The sequence below is a fragment of the Protopterus annectens genome, chromosome 2.part1 (genome assembly GCF_019279795.1).
Source record: "Protopterus annectens isolate FY-2018-M chromosome 2.part1, PAN1.0, whole genome shotgun sequence".
In the NCBI taxonomy this organism is placed as follows: domain Eukaryota; kingdom Metazoa; phylum Chordata; order Ceratodontiformes; family Protopteridae; genus Protopterus; species Protopterus annectens.
The window spans coordinates 780,558,084-780,584,129 of NC_056729.1; the positions used below are offsets into that span (position 1 = coordinate 780,558,084).

General features: G+C 42.2%; 1 protein-coding gene across 4 annotated transcripts in view; it reads left to right on the forward strand.

The window, feature by feature from the left end:
• The window catches only part of CRACD (capping protein inhibiting regulator of actin dynamics), a 1,952,305-nt gene that overhangs the window by 1,095,035 nt on the left and 831,224 nt on the right, over positions 1–26,046 (forward strand). The window lies entirely within an intron of this gene.

The window sequence follows — 26,046 nt, forward strand, 5'->3', positions numbered from 1 at the left end:
TGGGAAATTAATGAGTTGGCAGACTTTAAAAATTCCATGTGATGGAAAAGAGAATGATAACTGGGAAAAGGTTTTCTGGGAAATTAATGAGTTGGCAGACTTTAGAAATTCCATAGAGGATGCTGACAGAAATGTTGCAGAGACAAATGGCTGTAATTAAGGGAATTTTTCTTTTGAACTGGGACACAGTATCTGAATTCTCTTTACATGCTACGGGCTTACTATAACTATGTAATTATGTTGGCTTCCAAAAAGCAGTTACTAGAAAATGGAAATTAAAATCTAAAAAAGTTGTAATTAACGTAACTGAAGTACTGAATGTTGTAAAGGAGATAAACAAACTAGAGTTGGTATCATTAGAAAAGAGAAGGAGCAAATTAAATAGAAGTAAACTGAATTTTTGGGGAGTAATACATGCAGAATAATTTTCAGCAGGAGCAGGGTTTAAGGGAAGATAGTAATTGAACAATTTATATAATATTGGTATGAATAATTGTTTAAACAAAAACATGTGTAATGTATAATTTATGAATATGAGAAATGTTAAGTGATAACGTAATAAAGGTGTTTAAAAACAATCAGCAGCCCACCTTACTTTTCTCTCTATGTATATGTATATATGTACAAATACTAAGGAGATAACTAAGAGCCTTCCCTTTCTCACTTTCTTAGTTCTATTCCAACTTTTGCACAACTCCACAAGTTTAGCAAAGAGTTGGTATAACTGACCCCCAAATTTGGAATAGCACAGCATAGTTCATATGGTTTCTGGAACTTTCTGTTGCTTTTGCACTTCATTAAAATTAAACTACACCCAAAACACAGCATTTTCCTTCTCTATAGAATAATACTAATACTTCCACAACAGGTTATTTCCCTTTGGGGCATTTGTAGTGTAGTCTGCTTCCTCAGGGTTCACCATGTTATGATTGAATGAAATCTCATGATACATTTTTAGGAAATTGTGTCCATGCTCTTAGATTACTATTCCCATTTTATTTGAAAATTTCTTGCTAAGGAAAACACACAGACAACAAGCAAAGTATTTGTATCTATTTTTTGTTATTCCTGTTTAAGATAAAAATGTACAGTTCTTTTACAGCATATTGTAATTTACATCTGGATCATTTCCCTTCTCGGGTACCATAAACCTACTGAGCCTTTGTAGTTTGCAGGTTAAGAAACTCAATAACCATTGATAACAATTTTGTTAACAACTTGAGCTTTGCAGACAGTGAAATGTGATAGTCATGTAACTCAGGAAATGAAGGTAGGAGAAAACAGTTCTTGGAATTTTGAAAATTGTTTTAAAAAGGATATGTTATGTTAATTATTTTGTTAAACTCTTGAAAATACTTTTTACAGATTTTGTAACATATATGTAGAAGACAAGTACATTAGAGTCACTGCAAGCCAATTACTTGCATTTTTACTGAGGATTTCCCAGCTTAACAGTCTTTCTCATTATTGTCTCAGGGTTGGATATTAAAGATAAGATATATATATATATATATATATATATATATATATATATATATATATATATACATATATATTGGATTATGACTGTAGTGGTCCTTTGAAGACCTGTCTCAGAGCCTGTTCTGCTAACAAATACACGTTTTGTGACATGCCCTGACACATAGTACTTTGCCCACTTCAGATATGTACTTCATCTAGTCTAACATTTATTTGGCTGGAATATACCCAATGACAGTTTCTCCAAACAGAAAACACTGCAGTTGTGAGAAAATTATTCAGTATCTTAGTTACTTTAAGTTATTCTTTTCATGCATCACTGTTTTTATATGGATTACTGCCATCTCTCTTCTATATGGATTTCTGCCATCTCTCCTAAAATTAATGTTCATATTTCATACAATGTGCGGCCATTGCTTTGTAATCCTGTTGTGTAGTCAGCTGAAATCATATCTTCTTTCATTATACTTTAATGGTACCATTCAGATATTGCAGTTACCTGTAGCTATGGTTTATTCCATTGTGAATGAAAGTGGTCCTGCCTCAGGGCCAGCTGAAGAAATGGTTAACTGAAAATGTACTTTCTAAATAAAGTTGGAATTTGAAAAGACACATGTGTGCACTCAAACATGTGCACGCATGCACATGCTCACACTTACTTTATTGTGAAAAATTCTTTCTTTCTGTGCTCATATTCAGTATTTGTGATACAAAACCCTGAAATTCTTCATGTAACAATTCATAGTTTCATAGGTAGATACTCTAAGGCAATCAGTCATCAGACCACTAACATCTTATCGAGAACACCTAAAGTCAAGAGTTACCTCCTGCTTTAAGACAGGACTCACAAGAACCGCATGGGGAGTGTTGTCTTATGAGAGATGAATACAGTCAAAGTAAGACTTCTTTGGTTATGGATGAGATGCCCTTGGTTATTAGATGAGTCAAACAGAAGAATTTTCTAATTATGTTGAAACATCATGATTGAAGGACAAGGAGTCATTCTTAGGGACAACTAAAACAACAATGACAGTGTTTTACTTAGAGTGTGTTATCAACATAGCATAATGAGGGATTATTTCTTTCACTAAAGTGGACTATACTACATTTTTTGGCATTTAATTTGAGGCCATTGTCTTTGCACCAGTTATTTTTACAGTCCATCCCATTTTGCAGTATCTTTTCATCTGTGGGTTTTTGAATAACAGCTCCAGTTTACAGTCATCAGCTAATTTTGTAAACCAGACTCCTGGAATATTTGCTTATATGTAACAAAAATAAATGCCAAACAGAAGAAAACTAAGCACTGAGCCCATACAAATCAAACATGTGACATTAAAGTTTCAATATAACAAGCAAACTTTTTAAAATGTTAATAGTCATTTTCCATTACTGGAAGTGAACACAACAAATTCATCTTTGAAAAGGATAGGTTAGGTATCAGTGCAGATACCTTTATCAACAGTGATTTTAATGATCTAAATGCTGACTGGAATTTTTATCAGTATGATAATATGTATACTCTCTCTGGATTTTTGACAGTAAATATTTGGAACAATGTTGACATCCAATTTTTTTTTTTTTGGTGTTGTATTCTTAATGTAGTGCTGATTAATATATCCATTTAGTACTTTGCATCAAAGTTTATCTCATCTGCTGTGGAATCTGCTCATCATGACAATGTTTTCTTCCAAACCAAGTTAGACAGCAGTAAAATCAACTTTGAACTCCAGAACATCCATTAAGATATTCCCCCGGATTCACAAAAGCTTGCACAGAGTGCAAGAAGAGTGTAGGAGCTCACGCCGGCAATATGTCTGAAATAAAGCATACAGTTGAGTTGAGAATGCGCCAAGCCAATATATAGGCCATTGGAATTGCAAAAATGTTTAAAACATAATGCAGCACTTTAAAAACTTTAAAAAAAAAAAAAAAAAAAAAAAAAAAAAACAAAATAGGCATTTTCACTAAAAACATTCTGCTGCCATGCAGGTGAATTAAGGCTGAAGACTAACACTGGACTGGCTGTTAGTGGGGGCTAATGGGGAAGCTCAGGTGTGACCATACATTACACATTACACATGTTGGGAGGGTGGCCTAAGGGGGTAAGGTGGTACAAACAACAGGTGCAGGGGTTTGGAGTGAGTCTCAGGATAACTGGCTAGCTGCTAAAAAATGCACAAAGGCAGTTAGCTTTTTGTACTATCTATGACCTACCTGAGAACATGAACTAGACAATCCTATGCAAATGAGGATAAGGATAGTGAATCCCAATTTTCCCCAGCATGTGAGGCATGTCCCAAGAGTGTAAGATTAGGAGTAGGTGAATAGAAGACTAGAATATAGGTGACATCATGAGGCAGACAGGCTGTAAGCTAGAGTTGCTTAGGATTGCAAAGAGGCATGTTTACAGTTGCCCTATTTGAAAACCTCAAACCCAAGGTGCACACTGTTAAAAGATAGGAAACTCCTTGCAAACATGCGCAGAGGGTGTGTGCGCGTGTGTGCACATTTGTGTGGCGCTGCCCCGGGTGGAAACAGAAAGGCGGAAGGAAAAGAAGTAGTAGGAAGTTAACCAAGGAGAACTAGCAGAGCTGCCAGGTGAAATATATCAGAATCAGCCAATTACACAGGCAGCAGACTAGCACAGCCCAGCCCAGCACTTTAGACTCTGCAAACACCATTCCCCCCTGTTTTTTCTCAAGAACTCTACAACACTGCAGTATACAAAGAGGGAAAGCTTAAAAAGCTTAAGTCAGACAAAATGTTAGTGGCTGCTCTTGCTATCATAAACCAACATGTGCAAGGTGATGAGGGTGGTGATGTTGTGAATGCTGCTGAGCAACCCACAGTAAGGAGACGGAGAAGAGTGTACAGACCCAGGGTAACCTACCAAGGGCTACATGAGCTGGAGATAGTGGAGCACTATGGGGTGGACAGGGACCTCCTACAGCAAATTGTTAAGCTGTGCCAGCCACGCCTCACACACAGAACCAACACAGGGGAACCCATCCCAGTGGATACCAAGGTATGTGTTGGCCTAAGAATACTATCTACAAGTATCTTTCAAAGACCAACTAGTGATATGTTGGGGATTTCACAGGCATCAGCATCCAGGGTACTCCACCAGTTCCTGGATGCCATATCAGCACATGTCTGTGACCACATATATTTCCACAATTCCCGTGAGGCATTGGGCCAGCAATGTGCGTCTTTTCCACCAAATAGCAGAATACCCTGAGGTAGTGGGTGGAATAGACTGCATGCACATACGCATCAAAGCACCACCCGGTGAGCGGGGTAGGGTCTAAATCAACCGCAGGGGCTTCCCCTCCATCAACGGCCAGTTTGTGTGCGATGCCCAGGGCATAATAATGAATGTGTGCGCTGGATGCCCTGGAAGCTATCACGATTCCCACATTTGACATCTGACCCAGCTGTACCAGTTATTTGCCAATGGGAACATCCCCTATGGTCACCTAGTAGGGAATGCTGGATACGCAAAGGAGCCATGGCTGATGACACCCATCAGAAATGCACACACACCTGAACAAGAACTCCATAATGAGGCACACGCACAAACAAGAATCATAATTGAGCGTGTGTTTAGGATGCTCAAGTCACAGTTCCGGTGCCTGGACACATCTGGTGGAGCCTTGCAGTACTCACCAACTACATGTACCCAAATTGTTAAGGTATGTGCCATGCTACACAATATGATCCTGCGGAAACAGCTGCAGCAGGAACAGCATGGGGCAGGGCCAAACAGCCCCCCACCATTGCCAAGGCTTGCACAGGCACAACGTGACTTGGAGGAGGAATAAACTGAGCCTGCCCCAGTAGGCAGAAGGAGGCATGCCCAGTATGCCCTGGCCTTGGCAAAGAGGCAACACATAGCACATACACTGACTCAGTAGGAACCCCGGAAATGACACCTTTCTCCGACTCACACATACAGTAAAAGGGATGCCTAACTTGGCACTACCTGTTTTCAAACATGTATAGGGAGTGTACTATGTGCATCCGACATAGGCAGCCCTGCAGCACCACCCTCAATACTGGCACAGACACAACTTAAGTCACTCACACATACCAGTTGGGGGGGTGACATACCTAACAGTCACAGCCAGCAGGACAGTTGTAGACAAACACAAACAAACGCTGTATCATGCCCTCTGAAGAGGCATATGGGTAACCTCCCCCCAGGCCAATGCAGACGGATAACATCAGTGTGATGTGGGTTGGGTAAGCTATGAAGTCAGAAACTAATATGCATGTAATTGGAAGCTAAGGTCTGTACTACAGTGGTATGCCTCAAGCCAGTACGATAGGCAACAGTACAGACTGAAATGGAGTACCTGACATAGCAGTGCAGGCCTAGCAAATGTGTATAAGTGTCAGGTGTACCCCTCATCCTATGTACATCCACAGTGACAATCAGGTATGCCCCCCCAGGTAGAAATGTACAAATAATAGCTGTCCCCCCTGTATGTAGAAATGTTGATAAGTCTATGCAAATTGACTCATGGAAGCCCTGCAGGCACAGCATGCTTCCTGTTGATGTACAACACAATGGTGAGCCCTGATTGTTTGAAGTAAAAAACAACTTGATTTTTCACACACATATAGTATATATGCCCATAGTGGGCATGCTCACACACTTAAACAAATATAGCAAATTTCGCAAATGTCAGTCAACAACATACCGAAAGGTCATACTGGGCATATTCACACACAAACAAATGAAGCAAATTTCAGTCAACAACATACTGAGCGGTCATACTGAGCATGCTCACACACTTAGGCCATGTCTGAGAACAGCAGTGGGCCACACATATCTGTCAGTTGCAGTTCTTACTCCAGACACATGTCACTATTTACCAATCTTGCCTTGCTCACACAGTGATATGAAAACAGACCGATATAGTATATTGGACCCCTGTCATAATCAAACTATGTAATACAAGTACTTAAGTTGTTCAAAGAAAGTTAAAATCCAAAGAAGATCAATAAATCTCCGATCAGTATCATCAAGAAACAATGAGCACTCCTAACATTATCCAAGCCAAGCTCTGCCAAAAATATTGCCAAAGATTCCATAGAGAACCATGAAGCTTTCTTTAGCTATGTCATAAATATCAATGTAAACTCATATATGTTCTGAGTTAGTGCAAAGTGTAAATGAATACATGTACATGACTGACATTGCCAACATCTTGTCAGACAGGTTCATACATATTTACCCCCTCTCACTGACAAAGGGCCCATTACCATACCTGGAGATTGTGAAAACCCAGAAATTACATATACAATGGTTAAACAGCTCTATCCAAATCTAAAAACACGGCATGTATGGAATGACATGGTGTCCCTGGCTGTGTCATATGTGAACTCCAAAACAAACAGACCCTGCACCTGAACAGTCTGTTGAGACTCACCCTCTGTACAGGATATGAAACTGTTGAATGGGTTACAGCAACGTTTGGCACACTCCACAAGTGTTGGTGCACAACAGACCATGGGAACTATTGTCTTATAAGCCTAATAAGCCTGATCTGCAAGGCCATGGAGTCCATCATTATGGAACTCATAAACAGAGCTATTGGGAGCCTACAAACACCGAACCCTACCCATTTTGGTTTGGTCAGGGGCAGATCATGGTCCCTAAACCTGCTAGACAGTTTTCAAGGCAGTTACCCAGGACATACATCAATGAAATGAGCTCCACATGGCCTACATAGACCTTGAAAAGCCCTTTTCCAACATCCCACACACATGTCATATCCACAAAATCAACAACCTGTGCATAAACACGTATGTCATCTGATGGATTGCCAACTGGGGCACAGATAGATCCCACAAGGTAAGAATTGTGGTCTCCCTGTTGGACTGTAAGCTGGTAACAACTGCTGTCCCCCATGGCTCAGTCCTGGGACCCCTCCTGTCTGGTGTATACTTTTCAGAAGTACAGTCAAACACATGAGGGCTATGGTTAGCAAAGTTTGTGGATGACTGCAAAAGGTTGTCATAATTGATGTTTGGGACAACAGAGACATCCTTAAAAAGGGTCTCAGTCAGACAGATGTGGTGTCAAAATTATGGCCTTGAGCTACAGTCATACAAATACCACATAGGTGCCAACACCCTAAATATGGAGGTAATAGTAAGGGATCTATGGACACATGTGGATAGTCATCTCTACTTTCAGAAACACATTCACAAAGTGGTTAGAAAATCATGCTATGTGTCCCCACAAATTGCCATAGTCTTTGCATGTAGGTCAAAGGAGGTTCCCTCTACTCATCAGTCATCAGACCCATCAGAGAGTACCACGAAACATTTGCGATGAATCTGACTAGGCAACTTCAGCACCTGGAATGACCACTGAAGTACCGCAACAAGAGGATTACTGGCCTCAAATAGTTGCCCCATGCAACAAGACTGAAGTAACTCAATCTGTACTCTGTTGCATACCGTCTACTCAGGTGATCTCTGCCCAATATACAGGTCCGTGTCCAATGCAGAACTGATGTACATGCTCTATCTGAAGTAAACCCAAGCTCACTGTGCCACATGCTCTAGGGATATAATCATCACAACAATAAATAGAACATGTTGGAGGGATACATTACTAACTCACAGACTTCCCTTGCTTTGGAACAGGCTCCCAACCTACATTAAGCTGAGTCCCTCACTGACACTCTTCCAGAGGAGCCTTGATGAGTGTATGTGAAACTGAACTGTCACACCATGGATCACTTCATCAGCTCTACTACACAGAGGCATAGGGAACTAACCCCAGGTGTGGTGATAGCTGCACACTCTGGCCATACTAATATATGCCTTCAGGCAGATAGCCTATTACCTACCTATGTACCTATATATGTAGGGGGAACACAGTATAATAAGCCAAAGATGGATGGGCAGAGATGTGTGTAAGAGGGTGACCATGACAAGGAGCCATCCAGGACTGTCCCACCCAGCACACATCCCAATGGCACAAAAGACATGAGGTGCACATCTCACCCACTGTACATAACAGCCACCAGTATCTGTAAGCATTACAGTGTATGTGGTGCATGTGCCTGCTGTACAACATGACTGTACAATGAAGTACACATCTACTATCTGTAGACATGTACCTGTCACATAGGTTCATAGGTATGTAGTAGACTATCTTCACAAAGGCATATATTAGCCTAGGCAAGTTGTGCAGCTTTCACCACCCCATTGGTTAGTCTCCTAAGCCCTAGTTCTAATAGTTAGTACCCTAAGCCCCTTTCTAGTGGGGCTGCTGATGTGATCCCTGGCATGAATTGTCTGTTTCCCATCCACTCATCAAGGTTCCTATTGAAGAGTGTCAGCGAGGGGCTCTGTCTTATGTACATTGGGACTCTGTTCCACAGTAAGGCAAGTCTCTGGGATGGTACTCTATCCCACCAGCATGTTGTATTCATTGTTGTGATGAGGTTCATATCCCTGGAGTGTGTAGTGCGACTCAATTTTGTTTTCCTTAGATGGAGCATGTTCAACAGTTATGTGTTGGACATGGCTCTGTATGTTAGGCAGAGTTTGCCTCTGAGTAGGCATTATGCAACAGAGAACAGATTTAGTTTTTCCAGTTGTGTTGCATAACACAACTGTTTGAGGCCAGTAATCCTCTTGGTGAGGTACCTCTGTGGTCTCTCCAGCTGCTGGATATGCCTAGTCGAGTACATCCAAAATGGTGCATTGTACTCAATGATGGGTCTGATGACTTAAGAGTAGAGGGCCACCACTACCTCTTGTGATCTTGATGCAAACCCTTTGTTGATTAGGTGGGCCACATAGGATTTCCTAACCACTTTGGCAACATGGTTGTCAAAGGAAAGATGACTATCTACTTGTGTCCCCAGATCCCTTATTACCTCGTCAGTGTTCAGGGGGTAACACCTATGTGGTAGTTTGTGGGTACTTTGTTTTCCCCAAAGGGGATTACTATGCATTCTTCCGCATTGAGCTTGAGGCCATGATTCTGACACCACACATCTGTCTCATAGAGTCCCTTCTGGAGAATATTTGTGTCATCCGGGGAATCTATTATGGCACACACTTTACAGTTCCCAGCAAACTTAGTCAACCACAACCCTCCTGTGTTGGCATGTACTTCTGAGAAGTATATACCAAACAGGAGGGGCCCCAGGACTGAACCCTGGGGGACACCAGTTGTTACCAGTTTAGAGTCTGACATGTAGCCAGCAACTCTTAATTTGTGGGATCTATCTGTGAGCCAGTTTGCAATCCATCTTGTGATGTATGGATTTATGCCCAGGTTGGTGAGTTCATCTATGATACCTGACTGGGGAATGGTGTCAAAGGCCTTAGCGAGGTATAGGTAGGCTGTGTGGAGCTCCTTTCAATCATCTGTAGCCTGGGTAACTGTCTCAAAGAAATCCACCCAGTTCAGGAGGCATGATCTGCCTTTGACAAAGCCAAACTGGGTGTGCTCAACTGTGTGAAGGTTCCCAATGTCTTTATTGTTGAGTTCCATTATGATTGGCTCCATTGCCTTGCAGATCAGACTCGTCAGGCTCATAGAGCGGGAATGCCAAGGGTCTGTTGTGGCCCCACCCTGTGGAGTGGGAAGAACGTTGCTGTGCAACATTCTATGGGTACATATCCTGTAGAGAGGATGTAGAGAGAGGTGTAGGTATCCTTGATGAATATGGATACATCCCCACCCTATGTGCTATGATCCAGGTTCTGATGCTGGAAGGTATGGAATGAGTAGTATCCTGGTAGTGCTGGTGTGCTCTCTGGAGCCTTGAACTAGGTTTCTGTTACTGCACAGATATCAATATTCTCCACACTGAGGAGTGCCTCGAGTGTGTGCATTTGGAGGCTGAGACTTCTGGCAATGAGTAGCATTTAGCTCACTTTGTGGTTATATGTGTTGGTTACGGGGTTGGTTTGTCCTTTGAGCCTTGCCTAAAAAAGGTAATATGGGGACAGCAAGAGCCTTGGCCAGTATTCAGAAGCATAGGGGTGACAGGTGCAAACCATCTCTAGCGAAGCAACGAGGCTTGTCTATCATGTCATCCCAGGCAGACAGAGACTGGATCCCCTTTGAATGACACCAGAAGCTCAGCCAATTGTTGAAGTTTATCATCTTTCTGTTATATTGCAGTATCATGTAGGTGAAGGTAAGATGCTACTCAAGGTCAGGGTCATACCAGCCTGGGCTACATGATCATAGAGCTACTATATATCTCTTGTCATGTTGTCCTGGGAGGTATGTCTCAGATCATTCACACTGACATGTACAAAGACCGCATCATATATGTACCTGTTCTGGAGTGATGTAAGTGCTTGTGTTATGTGGCGGATCATAGCACCTGACAGACAACTGACAGTAACCTTCCCCTTGTCCAGCCTAGTGAGTGGAACATCTGTGTGCCTGACTATGGAGTCACCTATTACTAGTGTGTTGGGTATGTTGTTTTGCCTTAGGGCCTGTTGTGAGGCACACTGCTTTGGTGTATTATGTGTTTTCTGGCGTGTGCTTGGAGGTGCATGTTGCTTGCTTGTCTGCTTAGGAGGACACTTTCTCTTTTTCAGATTAATATTTGTATTCTCCAAGTATGGTAATGTGTATTTATGTGTGTGTTTTGCTGGTGCTTATATTGTAGGTCTATGTGAGACTGTTGGTGTTGTGCTTGTATGACCCTACTCCTCTTGACTGTATTGTCCAGTATTGGGTTGACAGAGCTTAGCCACCAGTTTGACCCTGTGTGTGCCAGCATGTGGTGCATCAACCCATATATGATATGGTTATGGCCTATGCATACAATACACTCACAATACACCTAGTATGATAAGCCTGCTGAGGTTAGCAAATGTGAAAAACCCCTTTGGGCAAACTGTCAGCGAGTAATGTCTGTATTGCACCCTGTAACTCCATATTGCTTGCTGAAGTGTAAAAAAGTACTTAGTTTGGAATAAGAACCCCACACTTGCCAACTGTGTGTATGCGTATCTGTCTCTACCTGGGGAGATAGCAACCTTTTTGGAGACTACTCACACGCCTTAAAAGTGATATACTCATCTTTGTCAAGTCTGATGATGTCACCATCCTACAAATACACCTGTGGGAAGATGAAATCCCAGTAATGTGTATAGCGTGTTGTGTAAATGCGTACTGTTGTAGTATCATAATGTAGTTAGGTAGGAGTTTAAATTCTGCACTTACCAACTGTGTGTGTGTCTGTCTGTCTGTCCCCTCCTGGGGAGGGAGCAACCTTTTTGGAGACTACTCACACCCCTTAAAAGTGATATACTCATCTTTGTCAAGTCTGATGATGTCACCATCCTACAAATACACCTGTGGGAAGGTGAAATCCCAGTAATGTGTATAGTGTGTCGTGTAAATGCATACTGCTGTAGTATCATAATGTAGTTAGGTAGGAGTTTGAATCCTGCACTTGCCAACTGTGTGTGTGTGTCTGTCTCTCCCTGGGGAGGGAGCAACCTTTTTGGAGACTACTCACACCCCTTAAAAGTGATATACTCATCTTTGTCAAGTCTGATGATGTCACCATCCTACAAATACACCTGTGGGAAGGTGAAATCCCAGTAATGTGTATAGCGCGTTGTGTAAATGTGTACTGCTGTAGTATCATAATGTAGTTAGGTAGGAGTTTGAATCCTGCACTTGCTAACTGTGTGTGTGTTCCAGTTGTGTCCAGGTGTGGGAGAGTGTGTGACACCGTTGGTCAATGTGGAGTGGGTTTTGATTTTTCTAGTGTATTACATATCACAATGACAACTGTATGTGCATAACACATGTAAGGTAGCTGTGGGGCAAAGCCATATACATACATGTGACCTCAATTTTTTCATAGGTGGGTACTATGCTTTCTCCATGAAAGCATCTGTTAGCCTTGCCAGAGCATGCTGGCACTTTCCAGACCTTAGGTTACTTCTGTATGCTTGTGACAAGCTTAGCCACTGCAGTGATCCCTGGGCTATGTCTTCTGTTTCACATCCACTCATCACAGTTTCTATTGAAGAGTGTGAGTGAGGGTTTATGCTTGAGGTATATTTGAATCCTGTTCCAAAGCAAGCAAAGTCTGGCAAAGATGACTAATCATTATAGGTGTGCAACAACCTCTGTTGATCTGCATGCAAACCCTTTATTGCTTATGTGCTCCACAGAGGGATTTCCAAAACCCTTTGGTAATGTGATTATCAAAGGAGAGATGACTAAACACATGGCTCTATGTATACATTAGTACCTGTTCCACATTTTGGGGGCTACTACCTATGTGGTACTCTGGGGATACTTTGTTTTCTAAAAGTGGATAACTATGCTTTCTTTGGCTTATAGCTTTACAGCATGATTTTGACACCAGGTATCTGTCTCTATGATACCCTTTTGGAGGATGTGTGTGTCATCTGGAGAATAAAGTATAGCCCACAGTATGCATTTTCATCAAACGTGGGCAGACATATCCCTACTGTGTTTGCCTGTACCTAAGAAAGCTATATGCCAAACAGGAGTGGTCCCAGGACTGAGTGCAGGTGAATACCACTTGTTACTGGCATAGAATTGTACATGGAGGCTGCAAATGTTACTGTGTGTCCTACATCTGTGCGTCAGTTGTCAATCCATCATCTAACAGTCGTTTATGGTCAGTCTGTTGAGGTTATGTATAATACCAGAATGTGGGATGGGTATGAATTGCTGGGTGAGCTATAGCTTGGCTGTGTGGACCTCCCCTCCCTCACCTATAGCCTTGTTAACTGGCTTGAAGTCTACTAGGTGTAGGAGCCATGATCTGGCCTTTAGAGAACCTAAGTGGGTATGGTGCAGTGTTTGCAGGTTCATAATGTCTCTGTTAATGAGTTCCATAATGCTGTGCTCCATAGCCTTCCAGATAACATTTGTCTGGCTTATAGGGTGAGAGTTTCCAGGATCTGTTGTAGCTCTACCCTTAATCAATTTATGTTAACATTTGCACTGGGTGTGATGAGGGTGGACAGGATTATGAATAAGTATATTAGAGGGTCAGCCCAGGTTTGAAGGTTAGTAGACCAAGCCAGATAGGCAGGATTACATTGGTTTGTACATGTGCTGAGGAGGGATGCAGAGTATATTGTGAAATAGATGCTAAGGATGAAGCTGCCAGGTAACAGGAAAAGAGGAATGCCTAAGATGAGGTTTATGGATGTGGTGAGAGAGGACATGCAGGTGGATGGTGTGACAGCGCAAGATGCAGAGGGCAGGAAGAAATGGAAACAGATGATCTACTGTGGTGACCTCTAATGGGAGCATCCGAAAGGAGAAGAAGAAGAAGTTGTAGCTCAACCCTTGTGGACTGTGAACACCATTACTGTGCATCATTCCACAAGTATGTAACCTGTATAGAGGCTGCATCTGAACAGAGTGTTTAGGTGAGTGGTTACTTCATATGTCAGCTTGTGTATGACACAGCCAGGGACACTGTCCAGTACCATTGCCACTGTGGTTTGGACTTTGGTAAAGAGATGTTTTAACTAGAGTGTCTGTGAATCATCAGGTTTTACATTCTTCAGGTCTGGAAATGTGGCCCTTGTGTAACGACAGGGTGGTGAAATCCACATTCAAACTGTCTGACAAGATATTGGTAATGTCATTCAGATAAGTGTACTTTGTGACCATTTACATTAACTCTGACCCGATCTGAGATTTCCCTCTAGATTATAAACAACACTAAAGAAAGCTTTAGTGTTGTCTTTGGAATCCTTGCCAATTTGTATTTTGAAGCTTGCCTTGTATGATTAATGAGGGCTTGTATTTTCCCAATGATACTGACCAGAGAGGTTATCCCTTCTTGGTATGTAACTCTTTTTGGTACAACTTCACACCTTCTATTATATATTTAGTTTATGGCAGGGGTCCATGAGACTAATGCACTTTTACTGTATAAGTGAGTATTTCTTGTGTTTGTGATAGCACGGTCCATGCAACCCTGTAGGTGAACAGTGTGCATTACTAAAGGATTATGCAGCTGGGACAGTGTTAACCTTAGTAATGCAAACCAATGACAGATAGCAACAACAGCATCACCCACAGCACAGTGTCAACCCATGTCATACACACACATGCATACTCAAGTTCCAAAATGTGTGTAGTACAATGCATACTGGCCACCAATAGAAACTATGGAGTGTTAACACTGGCCAATACAGGGCATGTCACCCTGCCCATGTGTCCAATATGCATGTACATGCAGACAGTGCACCTCCACCATGTTCACAAATGGACACCTGCAAACCTGTGTTGCACACACCCCACACTTACTGTCCACTGTATAATACATGCTGACACAACTACACACATCAGCCAAGTGGCACATGGGCAAACAAAACACAATTGGAATAAACACTGGTGAAAACAATACAACATTGCTAATTACAGCTTTAATGCATCATGCCTGCTCAGCTACACCTTCAAGGATATCATTACACTTTACTGCTGACAACATGCTACACATCCAACCATTGCTATACTTTATTAAAGTCACCCTGTGCATCAGCACCATGTTAGCCTGTTCCTGCATCAATGTTACAGATGACAGGAGGTGGCACAGGTTTCATCATATGCACAGGGTGTGTTGTTGGTTTGCCAGAGGCCTACACTGAGCCATACAATCAACATGTGTGTGTGAGTGTGTGTGTGAGGGCCATGAGTACTGTTATGGGCCAATGTTGATGTCATGTGTGTGGGTATGTGTTTGCCCTAGGTTTCTGGTTTATGTGTGTGTGTCTGCATGCACACAGTTCCACCATGTGGCTGCCATATACAGGGATTTGTGAGACAGCTACAGACTGTACCTGGCAGGCTTTACAGATCACCGTCTCTGGCCATGGATATGGAACCTGTGCCTGGCAGGGGTGCTACAGACAGTATCAGGTACTAATCCAGATTGGGTACTATCCTCAGAGGTTGACAAATGTCCACTGGATCCAGGTCCCTGCTGGGACTGGCCAGAGCCACGTGCACATGGTCTGCTAGGACGGTCTATGGACAGCCCCCCCAACATTGCTGGGGCTGGTACTGGCACTACGGGAGTGGCTGTGACTTGCTGGACATCCACGGCGACCTCCAGCTGGTGATGTTGCTGGCATACGTCCATGTCCACGTCTCAACTGTCCCGCACTGTCCTGACACATGGACATGACATTGTGGAGGACATCCAATGTCTCACCCCAATGTCTATCAATGACCTCAGTGTAGTTACGTATGGCACCTGCTAGGTCACAGATACTGTCATTTACAGAGGTGTAATGAGCCCTCTGTGCCCTTAGCCCCTGTCTGGTGTACTGCTCCATTCATGTCTGTGCCTCCATGACAGCCTGGAACATGCATGTGGTAGAAAGAGGTGTGGCACATCTGCCAGGGGCATGATGACCAGCAGTGCTCTGATGAGAACCCTGAGCATCTGCCTATGTGGTACCATTCCAGACATCTGGCTATGGCTGCTGTGTCCTGATACATGTGCCATAGATACCACACTGTCCTGGCCAGTGCCAACCGTACACTGTCCCTCAGCTAAGGGCAATGGTGATGATGGATGTACAGGCAGTATGACTGTGTGCATGGATGGGGTGGAGACTTGTGTACTGTCAATTGGTGGCCCAGCAACAGACCCTGACAAACCTGCCTGTGCCTCAACACACCTATCCTCATGATCACTGTCTGTCTCAGTGACATCAGGTTCCCTGCTGTACTGAACCAGCCCCACCTCACCACCTGTGAGAGGAAAACAGGAAACACACTTTAAGACCTGAACATGACTTCAGACCACATGCACACATGCACACACACAAAACTACACTCCTCCCGAAAGCAGACACACACAACACCAGCAATCACAGAACATACACAATAGCAGGTGATGGTGGAGTACAGTATCACAAGCAAAACAGTCATATCACACCTGTCAGCATGCAGGACATGTGTTGCTCAACAGCATGCAGTGCAAGTGTAGTCAATCCTTGTTACTAACAGTATACATGGCTTTGATGCATGTGTTTTGTTATTAGGTGATGGCCTCCCCCTGGAACACAATGCATACATGGACACAACATTGCTGTGCAGGTATTCATAACCCTGTGATGTACTGTGCACCATAACTCACAGGTGTACATACCATTGCTGGATGTGTATCTGTGTGTCAGATAGGTATCCAATGCTGATTACAGCCTCTGTGTCTTTAGCAAATAATTGTGGACATGTTAATTGTGGACACATTTTTAGCACATGCATGATGAGTATTCACACAACATCATCAGTGGTGCATGGATAACTGATAGAATACCATTCGGCCACATACCCAATGTACGGTACTTATGGTGAGTGTAGATCATATTGTGGACATGCCAGTCTCATCCATGACATGGCATGCTAAAACACAACTGCATATTTAAACACTACACATACCCAATATGTGTCATATGACCTAGCCACTCAATAGCATCACAAGACATATATGTGTCAGTTGTGCAAATGGTGATTGGTATGCATACTGTTTAGAGGTGCATATGTGTGCACACACGCATCATTATGGTGTGTAGCAATGACAGCTATGTGTAGTACTGTGGTTACAATAACTGGATGGGGTATAGTACCATAGGCCATCATCATGAGGCATCAGGTGGTCACTCAAGGCTACAAATGTTTCACAAACCAGCACAAATCATGCTGTGCCAGAACTGTACTACCTTGGCTAAATTCACCATTTCACAACCAGTTGTTACGTGATTTTGTAAGGAGGCCAATAAGGAGCATTCCTGACATGAATGTGTAGTGTGTTGCAGAGTGTTTAAATGCCCCAGGATAGGCCTCTACCCCTCAGGTATATTCTGTGTAATGTGTGGATGAGATTTTGGATACTGGAGTGTGTCTTTACAGAGGGTTTGGGAATCCTTTATGTGTAGCATGTTAAAATGCTCTGTGTATGACATAGATGTGTATGTTATGTGCATGTTGAGTATCAACTGTGCCTATCCAATGGTCACTACAGTCTAGCCACATTTGTTTGAGATGGTCTGGGTATTGCATGTGTTTGAGGCTGCTAATCACATTAGTGAGATGTGCGTGCTCTTACACCAAACATGCACAGCATGCATTATGGGTAGGTGTGTTACATGTGTACATGGCCTACACCTTAACTATGACATGCACTTTTTATTTCCAATAATAAATGTAGAACACACTCACCAGCATCTGTCCACTGCCTTGATGTCACCCCAGAGGTACCTACATAGAGATGAGACAGTTTGTCAGTGGCCACAACTGTGGCATTGCTACTGTGTGTTTGCAATCTTACAGTACAACAACAGTTTACATTCACAGGGCTACAGATTATGTTCCAAATGATCAGTATTGCACAACAACAGGCTCCACATCTTTGAATGACACACTCCACATCTCACATATGCATGATCTACCAATACAGATAACAGTAGTCTACAGATATGCCATGTTACCTGCATGCTCCATGTGTGCTTGCTGGGTGGCTCCAACCTCCATCATGGTGTATGTCTGCTGCTGTTGTTGTTGGGCAGGTGCCACCAGGCTCATGAGCAGCTCCTCCACTCTGGTGAGGGGAGTTTGGATGCTAACACCACCTCCTGTTGCAAGCTGTTCTGTATGCACAGCAGCGGCACGCTGACGGATATGTCAGAGAAGATCACTGCAGTGGTGGCGTACTTGCTCATATGTGCAGTTATGCAGGCCTACCTCATTGACCCTGCAGACAAGATCTTGCCACATTGCAGTACGCTCCTGCTGGTCCTGGCTGGTTCGTGAAAAGAGTAAATGGTAGTGCTGAATCATAATGCTAGTGATGATATCATCTTCAGCCCTACTGTAGGTTGGGTTCCTGTGGTGGGCCATGATCCCTGGAAGACATAAATACAAAAATATGTCTGAGCAAGTCATATGGCACATTTAACATTATACAGTACAGATATCACTGAACTGCTATATATATATATATATATATATATATATATATATATATATATATACTTACATACATAATACAATATGTTGTACCTGAGCACAGATTACAATAATTACTCACACACATACATCTACATGTTGGAGTACATTTTCTGTAGTGTTGTATGATTGTACTGGATGTTATGTTTGTGAATACATAAATGATATGTATATCTGAGATGGCTTAGTGGCAAATCACTTATGCTGTGATGTGAATGGTTGTGGGTTTTTTCCTAGTAAATGCTTTTCATTTTGTTACTAGCCAAAACAAAGGTCAGGGGCTAGAATAAGGCACATTTCAGCAGTTGCAAGTGGGTTTTCAGAAGGGTAAGCACAGCTTATGAAAGTTTAGCAACCTATAAGCTAACCGAGAGTGAAACACTGTAACTGCCACTTATCACTGCTCACCCCACAACTGCTTGAAAGTGCCTTGCTCACTCTCTATCCAATGAACCATGTTCTGCACAGCAACAAAATAAAATCACTATATAAGACTATAAAAGAGTACCTGGCACACTGTATGCAACACGATGCACCACCTAGCCACAGCAGATATACATCAAGCTGATGTGTAAAGAAATATATCATCCATCACAATCAGTGTAAGGTCCAGTAAATGTATTAATATTATACCACACAACTTGTTAATGCCAAACCCGTGGCCAAAATATGTGCACAATTGGGAATATAGGTCACATACTGCTGTAGTACACTATGAATGTTGCTAGATACACAGTTATATGTATTACCACACATATGTCAAAGGACATGTTACAGACATACCCACACACACGTCAGACATAATTACAGGACACAAAGGTATGACAACCCAGATAAGCTTTCAGTGTGTACTATACAGTACTGTGTGTCAGTACTTACACAACCTTAATCTTGAGAAATGTAATCTGTGATGAATACAGGGACCACACAAAACAGTAGATGCAAGCAATGTGGACATACACCATACTTTGCTGTACAGGCCCAGAGCTTCAATTAGTACTACAGTACACACAGGATTTGCTTTCAAGATCGGTACCAATCAATAATCATAGATGTAGTGCTTTAGCCTCCAATGACACACCCTAGTTAAAACCAAGGGACTTAATCACACTGTATGCAATAGCACTTGTTCTGCCTAGCAACAGAATACACAGCTTTTGCTAGGATCAAAGCAAGGACCCAGAATACCATAAAATAAACAGTTTCCCAGTAAGCTATCCCACAGATACATATCTTTGACGTATTCACAAACATATTGACCATCACAGTCAGTCAACAGTACAGAGAATCTATTGCAACAAGTAGATGTAGGTGTGTATGAGTATATATATATATATATATATATATATATATATATATATATATATATATATATATATATATATATATATATATATATATATATATATATATATATATATATATATATATATACATTTACACATCCATTTGTCTACATATACATATATATATATATATATATATATATATATATATATTTATAGAGACATATACAATTCACCTTTCATAGTGAGAATATCAATTATACAAAGGATGTAAGGTGTACAGTGATGTAATAACATCGCACAGTCTTGGGATAAATGCATTGAAGGTGTTCACAGCCCAGGTAGCTTTAGCAGGCCTTACTGGCTTCAACATTGCAAACTGAATGAACCACCCACAGTGTTTAACCACCACATGTCATATACCAGCACTGTATGCTGTCTTGTTTGTCACACACTAAAACCTACATACAAATATGTGCATACTAACCTTCACCAACATATATATTCCCCCTTCGCAAACAGTTGCAATATGTCCCCTGCTCTATGCACATATACAGATGTGAATATATATGACACATATATATTTCTCTGTATGTGTGTGGCATACACACACATGGTCCACACTGTTGTAAGTCCCTGGACCTCACAGCTGAACTGTTGGGCCTTGCTGCAACACAAACAGGTGTCACATATGAACACAGACTAACATTAGGGGGTATATATGGCAACAGATGCTAGATAAGCATACTAGACTGCTACAGCACTTGCCAATGCTAAGCTACACTTTAATATGACTATCATGCATGTGTTGTTCTGTCACACCCATGTTTATATAATGTCAGCGCTAATCCCCCCAACAGCCATTGGCCACACTACTGTACAGAACACAGATAACATGGATCAGATCTTTGACATTTAATGCTGAGCTACACATTTCACAGGTATGTCCCACTGCCCACAGGTACACACAGTATTGTCCATAGCAGTAGTTAAGCAGAACATCTGTGCAGAAAGAAGTACTGCTGCCACATATGAATGTTTCACATTATGTAGACTATTCTTCAATAACATCTACTACATGCCAGTAAATACATATGTGTCACATACCTTTCCTTTGTATAATTTGGTAATATTTCTTTTCCTTTTCTCTCTCTCTCTCTCTCTCTCTGTCAGTCTCTGCAATAGAGTGATTGAGTTTGTTGGCATAGATTGCAGCCTGCTTTTGTAGGAATTGCACATGAGCATGTGATGGCCTCTGCACCAATTAGTGCCCACCATTTGCTAATTGCATGCAGCCTGCTGTGTAGTAATTGAAGTAATCACTGTCATATTTACCCAGTACTATAAATTGCTGACTCATGTAGGCATGGCCCTTTCAGCTTTCCAAGATGGAGATCATCCTTGTTTGGTATGGACATCATTGTTTAAGACAGAAGGTTGGAATAGTTCTTATATCAGAAGCCAGGTGTGTAGCCAGAGATTTACATTTTGTACTCAGACCTAATGTTGCTGCTTCCAGTACCCACTTGTCAGTGTAAAAATGTACTCACCCCTCAAAATGCTACCCCAAGATACATGGAAAGATGTACTTTCTTTTCAACTGTTACAATTAACTGCCATACAAAGCTAGTTATAGAGATGTATTCCTTTGGCACAAGAATTGTTTGTGAACTGCTATACTGTGAATATTCATTTACACAGTTCTAAACATTTTGTGCTTTTTTAGTGTTGACATTAGCACGAGCTGCTCAGAAAAACTGGACACATTTCAGTACAGTGAGTATGCTTACCTACATCCTTGGTAGACCCTGCACACACAGGTAAATTTTACATTTGGGTAGGGTTGCAGAAGTACAGAGAGCGTAAGTAGTATTGTGTGCATTTTATCTTGCTGGACTTACAGGGTTGCTGTGTACATGTTACTTTATCAAGGAATGTAGTCTGTCTGTATAACTCCCAACTGTGGACCTATCCACATGATAGCCAGAGAATAGCCTGTTATTTTTTGTCTGTGCACCACACAGGTCTTTTCACCAATAGAGCAATGGCATTCTTACAGTTGGTTGCTACCAGTACATGGCTACATCCATTTGTATTTCAGTGTTTTATTCCTACATAAGGGTATGTTTCCAAAACTCCTTCCAAAGCTATTTGCACAGTGTGTAACAGCAGAAAGGCTAATATGCCTCTGTGTTTCTGCCTCTGGCTGCCCTAAACAGATATGCCAGTGTTTGTCCTGCTGTGATACTGTGTGGGGTTGTAAGGTGATGGTGTAACATTATTTCCTGCTAGAATGGCTGCTTCTCTTATCACAGTCATGTAATGTAATCCCACAACAACTGTTGGTCAACATCCACAGAACAAGTTGTGTGGTATGGTATTCCTAATTTTCCTTTACATTCACTCATTCTGATGCATGATATAATTATTTAAGCACCAACTTAATGTATATCTACCATGGCTTAGTGGTACTTCATGTTGTGTAGTGTGTGCAAGGTCTGGGGTTCAAGACTTACAGAGGTGTTTTATTTTGTTCCTGAGCAGAACAAGGGCCCTCACATACAGAGTGACTAAGGCACTTTTAAGCAGTTGTAAGTGGGTTTGCGTGGGTTTGCGCAATGCCTCGCATTGCTTAGCCAAGCGCAAACAAGTGCAAACCCGCACAAACCCACTCACTACTGCTTAATAGTGCTTACTCCCACTCACCCCGTGCTAATTTCTTTGAAAGAAAAGAAAAATGGGGAGATAGGAAAGTGGTGAAAAAGGGGCACAAAGAGGGAAAGACAGTATGGAAAATAGCTTGGGATGTGCAGGACGGGTGTAGGGAAGGTCCATAGCTGCCCATTTCTTCAACAGCAACAGCTGTGCATATGCAATAAATTTGGAGGTAGATATGAACCCTTCAACCCCTGAGAGGGGTGAGGACAACAAAGTATGTTGTAATGCCAATTAAATAACATTTCATGTATCCAGTGGACATGTGTGCAAAATGGGCAGCTATGTATGGGGCGTAATTTTTTTTTTGGGAACAGATTGCCCTTTTTTTTTCAGGTGAGAGTGGAATGTGGGGTAGGGGAAGTAGGTATATTTGGGGAGGTAGGTTGGGGAGGTAAACAGACAAGACAAACAAGATGCATACAGGGGTGGTATATGACACATGTGGTGGGTGAACACCTTTGATGGGGAGGGATGTTTGGAAATCGCAAGCCCATGAGCCCCAGATGGAAACAGTGGGACTGAGGTCCCCACCCATGGGCAGTCACCACTGCACCTTCATGGCCCAGAAGGTGGCTGTGCTGGGGGCTGTGTAGGAGGGGCAGGCTGACCCATGAGTTGTGCCACTTGGGCCTCAAGCTGGCATAGAGGTTCTGCAACAGAGGTTCTGCAACAGAACATTCAATCTCTCTATGCACCACAGCCCAGACCATACAAAGGGTGATAGGTGCCTCTCTGCCCACGCTTGCACAGGGGGCTGAGCCCCATCCCCTGCAGTGCTTCCACCCAAAGGTGGCACAGGGCCAATGGAGGAGGAGGTCCCAGGCTGGGCACCGGATCTGCTGGTGCCAGGTGCCATGGCCAGCTGAGGTGGGACAGGTGGGTCCGCTGGGACCGGCCTTCCCATACGAACTATGTTTTGGAGAGTTTAATAAAGATATGGGTTAGTAACAGTCAACAGCATTCCCAATTAGTTATAACAGCATGCAGAAGTATTCCCATTAACCCAACACACCAGATTTTCAACAGTTGAAAAGCAAGCATAACACATGCATATATAGAACAATAGTGGACATTACAACAGCATGCAGGTTTAATTGATGGCAACAGGCCACCAATATTGTGGTATTTTAACAGGGCACATGCATAGAAATAAATGCAAATATTTATAAACCAATAGGACATATGTCCCAACAAATGTTTTGAGATTAGACATACCGATTGAGGTGTGGAATTGCATTTTTATGCACATACAGTAGGGTGGAAAAAGATAGCTCAATTAACAACTTATATATCCTTCTAGTTTTCACTACATTCCTATTAACTGCAGTTATATGTCCCTTACATGTATTATTACACTACCCAATGTCCTTATATTGTGCAATTGGATTTTGCTAGATCATTATATACATGAGCTGTATCTTACATACAAACTGTCCAAGATGCAGATGTTACTGCAACATATTTTGAGAATTGCTCACACACACTACTGCTAAGATGGTACACTGACAGCTCTACTTTCATATAATTATCTAGATATGTTCAGGTGAAAGTATCAGTTATATGTTAACAGCTCCCTACATTTCTGGCAGCACACTGACATTTCTGGGGAACACAATACCAAGCTACTCATGTGCCAGATTAACCTGTACATGCTGGGCATGAACCAACAGTTGAGGGCTGTAAATATGCATACAAGCTACTGGCACTCCCTTCATCCACGTTATATGGGCCTACCCAAGTGTGGGTTGACACTGCTTAATACAACACTACTATTTGTAGAATGCAACAGTACAACAACATATCAAAGAAAATGACACAGACGCACTCCATGAATCATACATTTATTAAAGGATTATTACACCTTTATTTATTGGGTTAAAAGACTTTTGAAGGCTCTCTCATTTATTTTATATAACAGTACATGCAGAATAATTACTAACCTGCCTCATGACGCAGCCTTTGCAGCCTATCTTCATGGGCTTGCAGGTTCATAGCCTGGTCACCTGCAGCTGTGAAGTAAATGCAGTGATATTGAGACATACCTATCCATAGTATAGACAAGCATGGCAATTCTTAACTACTTAATACAATGGCTACTTACTCAGTACTGGGGCATTAGGCATCGTATGGGATTCCTGGATCCACCGGTCCAGTTCATCACCCCTATGCCGCTTCAGGTCAGAATAGTGGTGCCTGACCTGCTCACCAGTCCGAGGAACACCAGTGGCACTGGTGAGATCATGGGCAAGACTGTTCCAGGCCTCCATTTTATATTGGGTACCCTGGTACTGGCCCTGCAGGAGTCTTTCCTCATGTTTGTGGACGAGGAGCCAAACCATAATTTTGGACTCCTGGATGCCCCAGCGTTGTACTCTAAACTGAGTGCCTTCACCTACATCAGCCATGCTGACTGCAGAAGGAAGCTACAACCAGTTATAGCAAGTATTCCCTCCTGTGGAGATTAAATATGCCTCATTTTCTGCACTTATTTGTGATTGGCCAGTTTTGGATAAGCTCAGCTGTAGGCACACCTGCTTAGCTGATGTTGGCAATGTTTAAAATCCCTTTGATAGATATGTCTCTGTTGAAAGTGCATGTTTATCAAATGCTGTCATGGCTTAGTGGTTAAATACTGTGACTATAGTGCACAGTATCCTGGGTTTGAGCCCTGTCACTCCTTTTTATTTTCCTGCTGGGCAGAACTGACTGGTTAAGGAACAGTAAAGCAGGTGTGAGCGTGTTTACCCGACTTTGCCCGACTTTGCCCAACGTTGCCCGACGCTGCGCTGGTTAGTGCTGAGTTGCACAAAGGTAATCAGCAGTAACATGCGGTGAACCTGTGTTACTCCTCCTTAGCAAAGCGCAGCTATGCACAAATGTATTTAAATATGCTCAATACTGGTAAAATGTGGTTAGCAGTGCTTTATATTGCTTAAAATAAGGTACTCATGCCTCAGAATGCATAAACATTTCACCTTCATATATATAATTCATGCACTACTAAATTTAACATTTCAATGCTTTTTACAAAACTTATACATAAAAAAATGTCAGGAAATATTTTTGTGTACAGATTTCACACAGAAAATGGAACGTGCAGTAGTGGGACTCGAACCGGGAATGCCTCCTCTTTGTGCGACAGCTCTAACCACTACGCTATCGCTATGTTGCTTAATTTGCATATATTTTTCTTATTATCCTCTTCTGGTGTCTAAGCTGCTGTAACTGTAGCTAAGTAATGAGTAAACCCAGGCAAACCCGTGCAACTATGCGCAGCTATATCGCAAGATAAAAAAAATTATTTTTATTTTTTATTCTGTTAGTTGTTTAACATATGGGGGAGTGTAGTGTTACATTGTACACATGTGAGTGGACTCACTCATTTAAATGTGAAGTTGCAGCATTTCTTCATTGCAGGGGCATGGATATTTGGACTGCTCGGCAGTCCGACACCCCCCCTAAACTCCTCCACAGTCTGTGTAAGCTTTAGAGTTGAGGCAGTGCGCCATCATTAATATGCATGGCGCGCTGCCA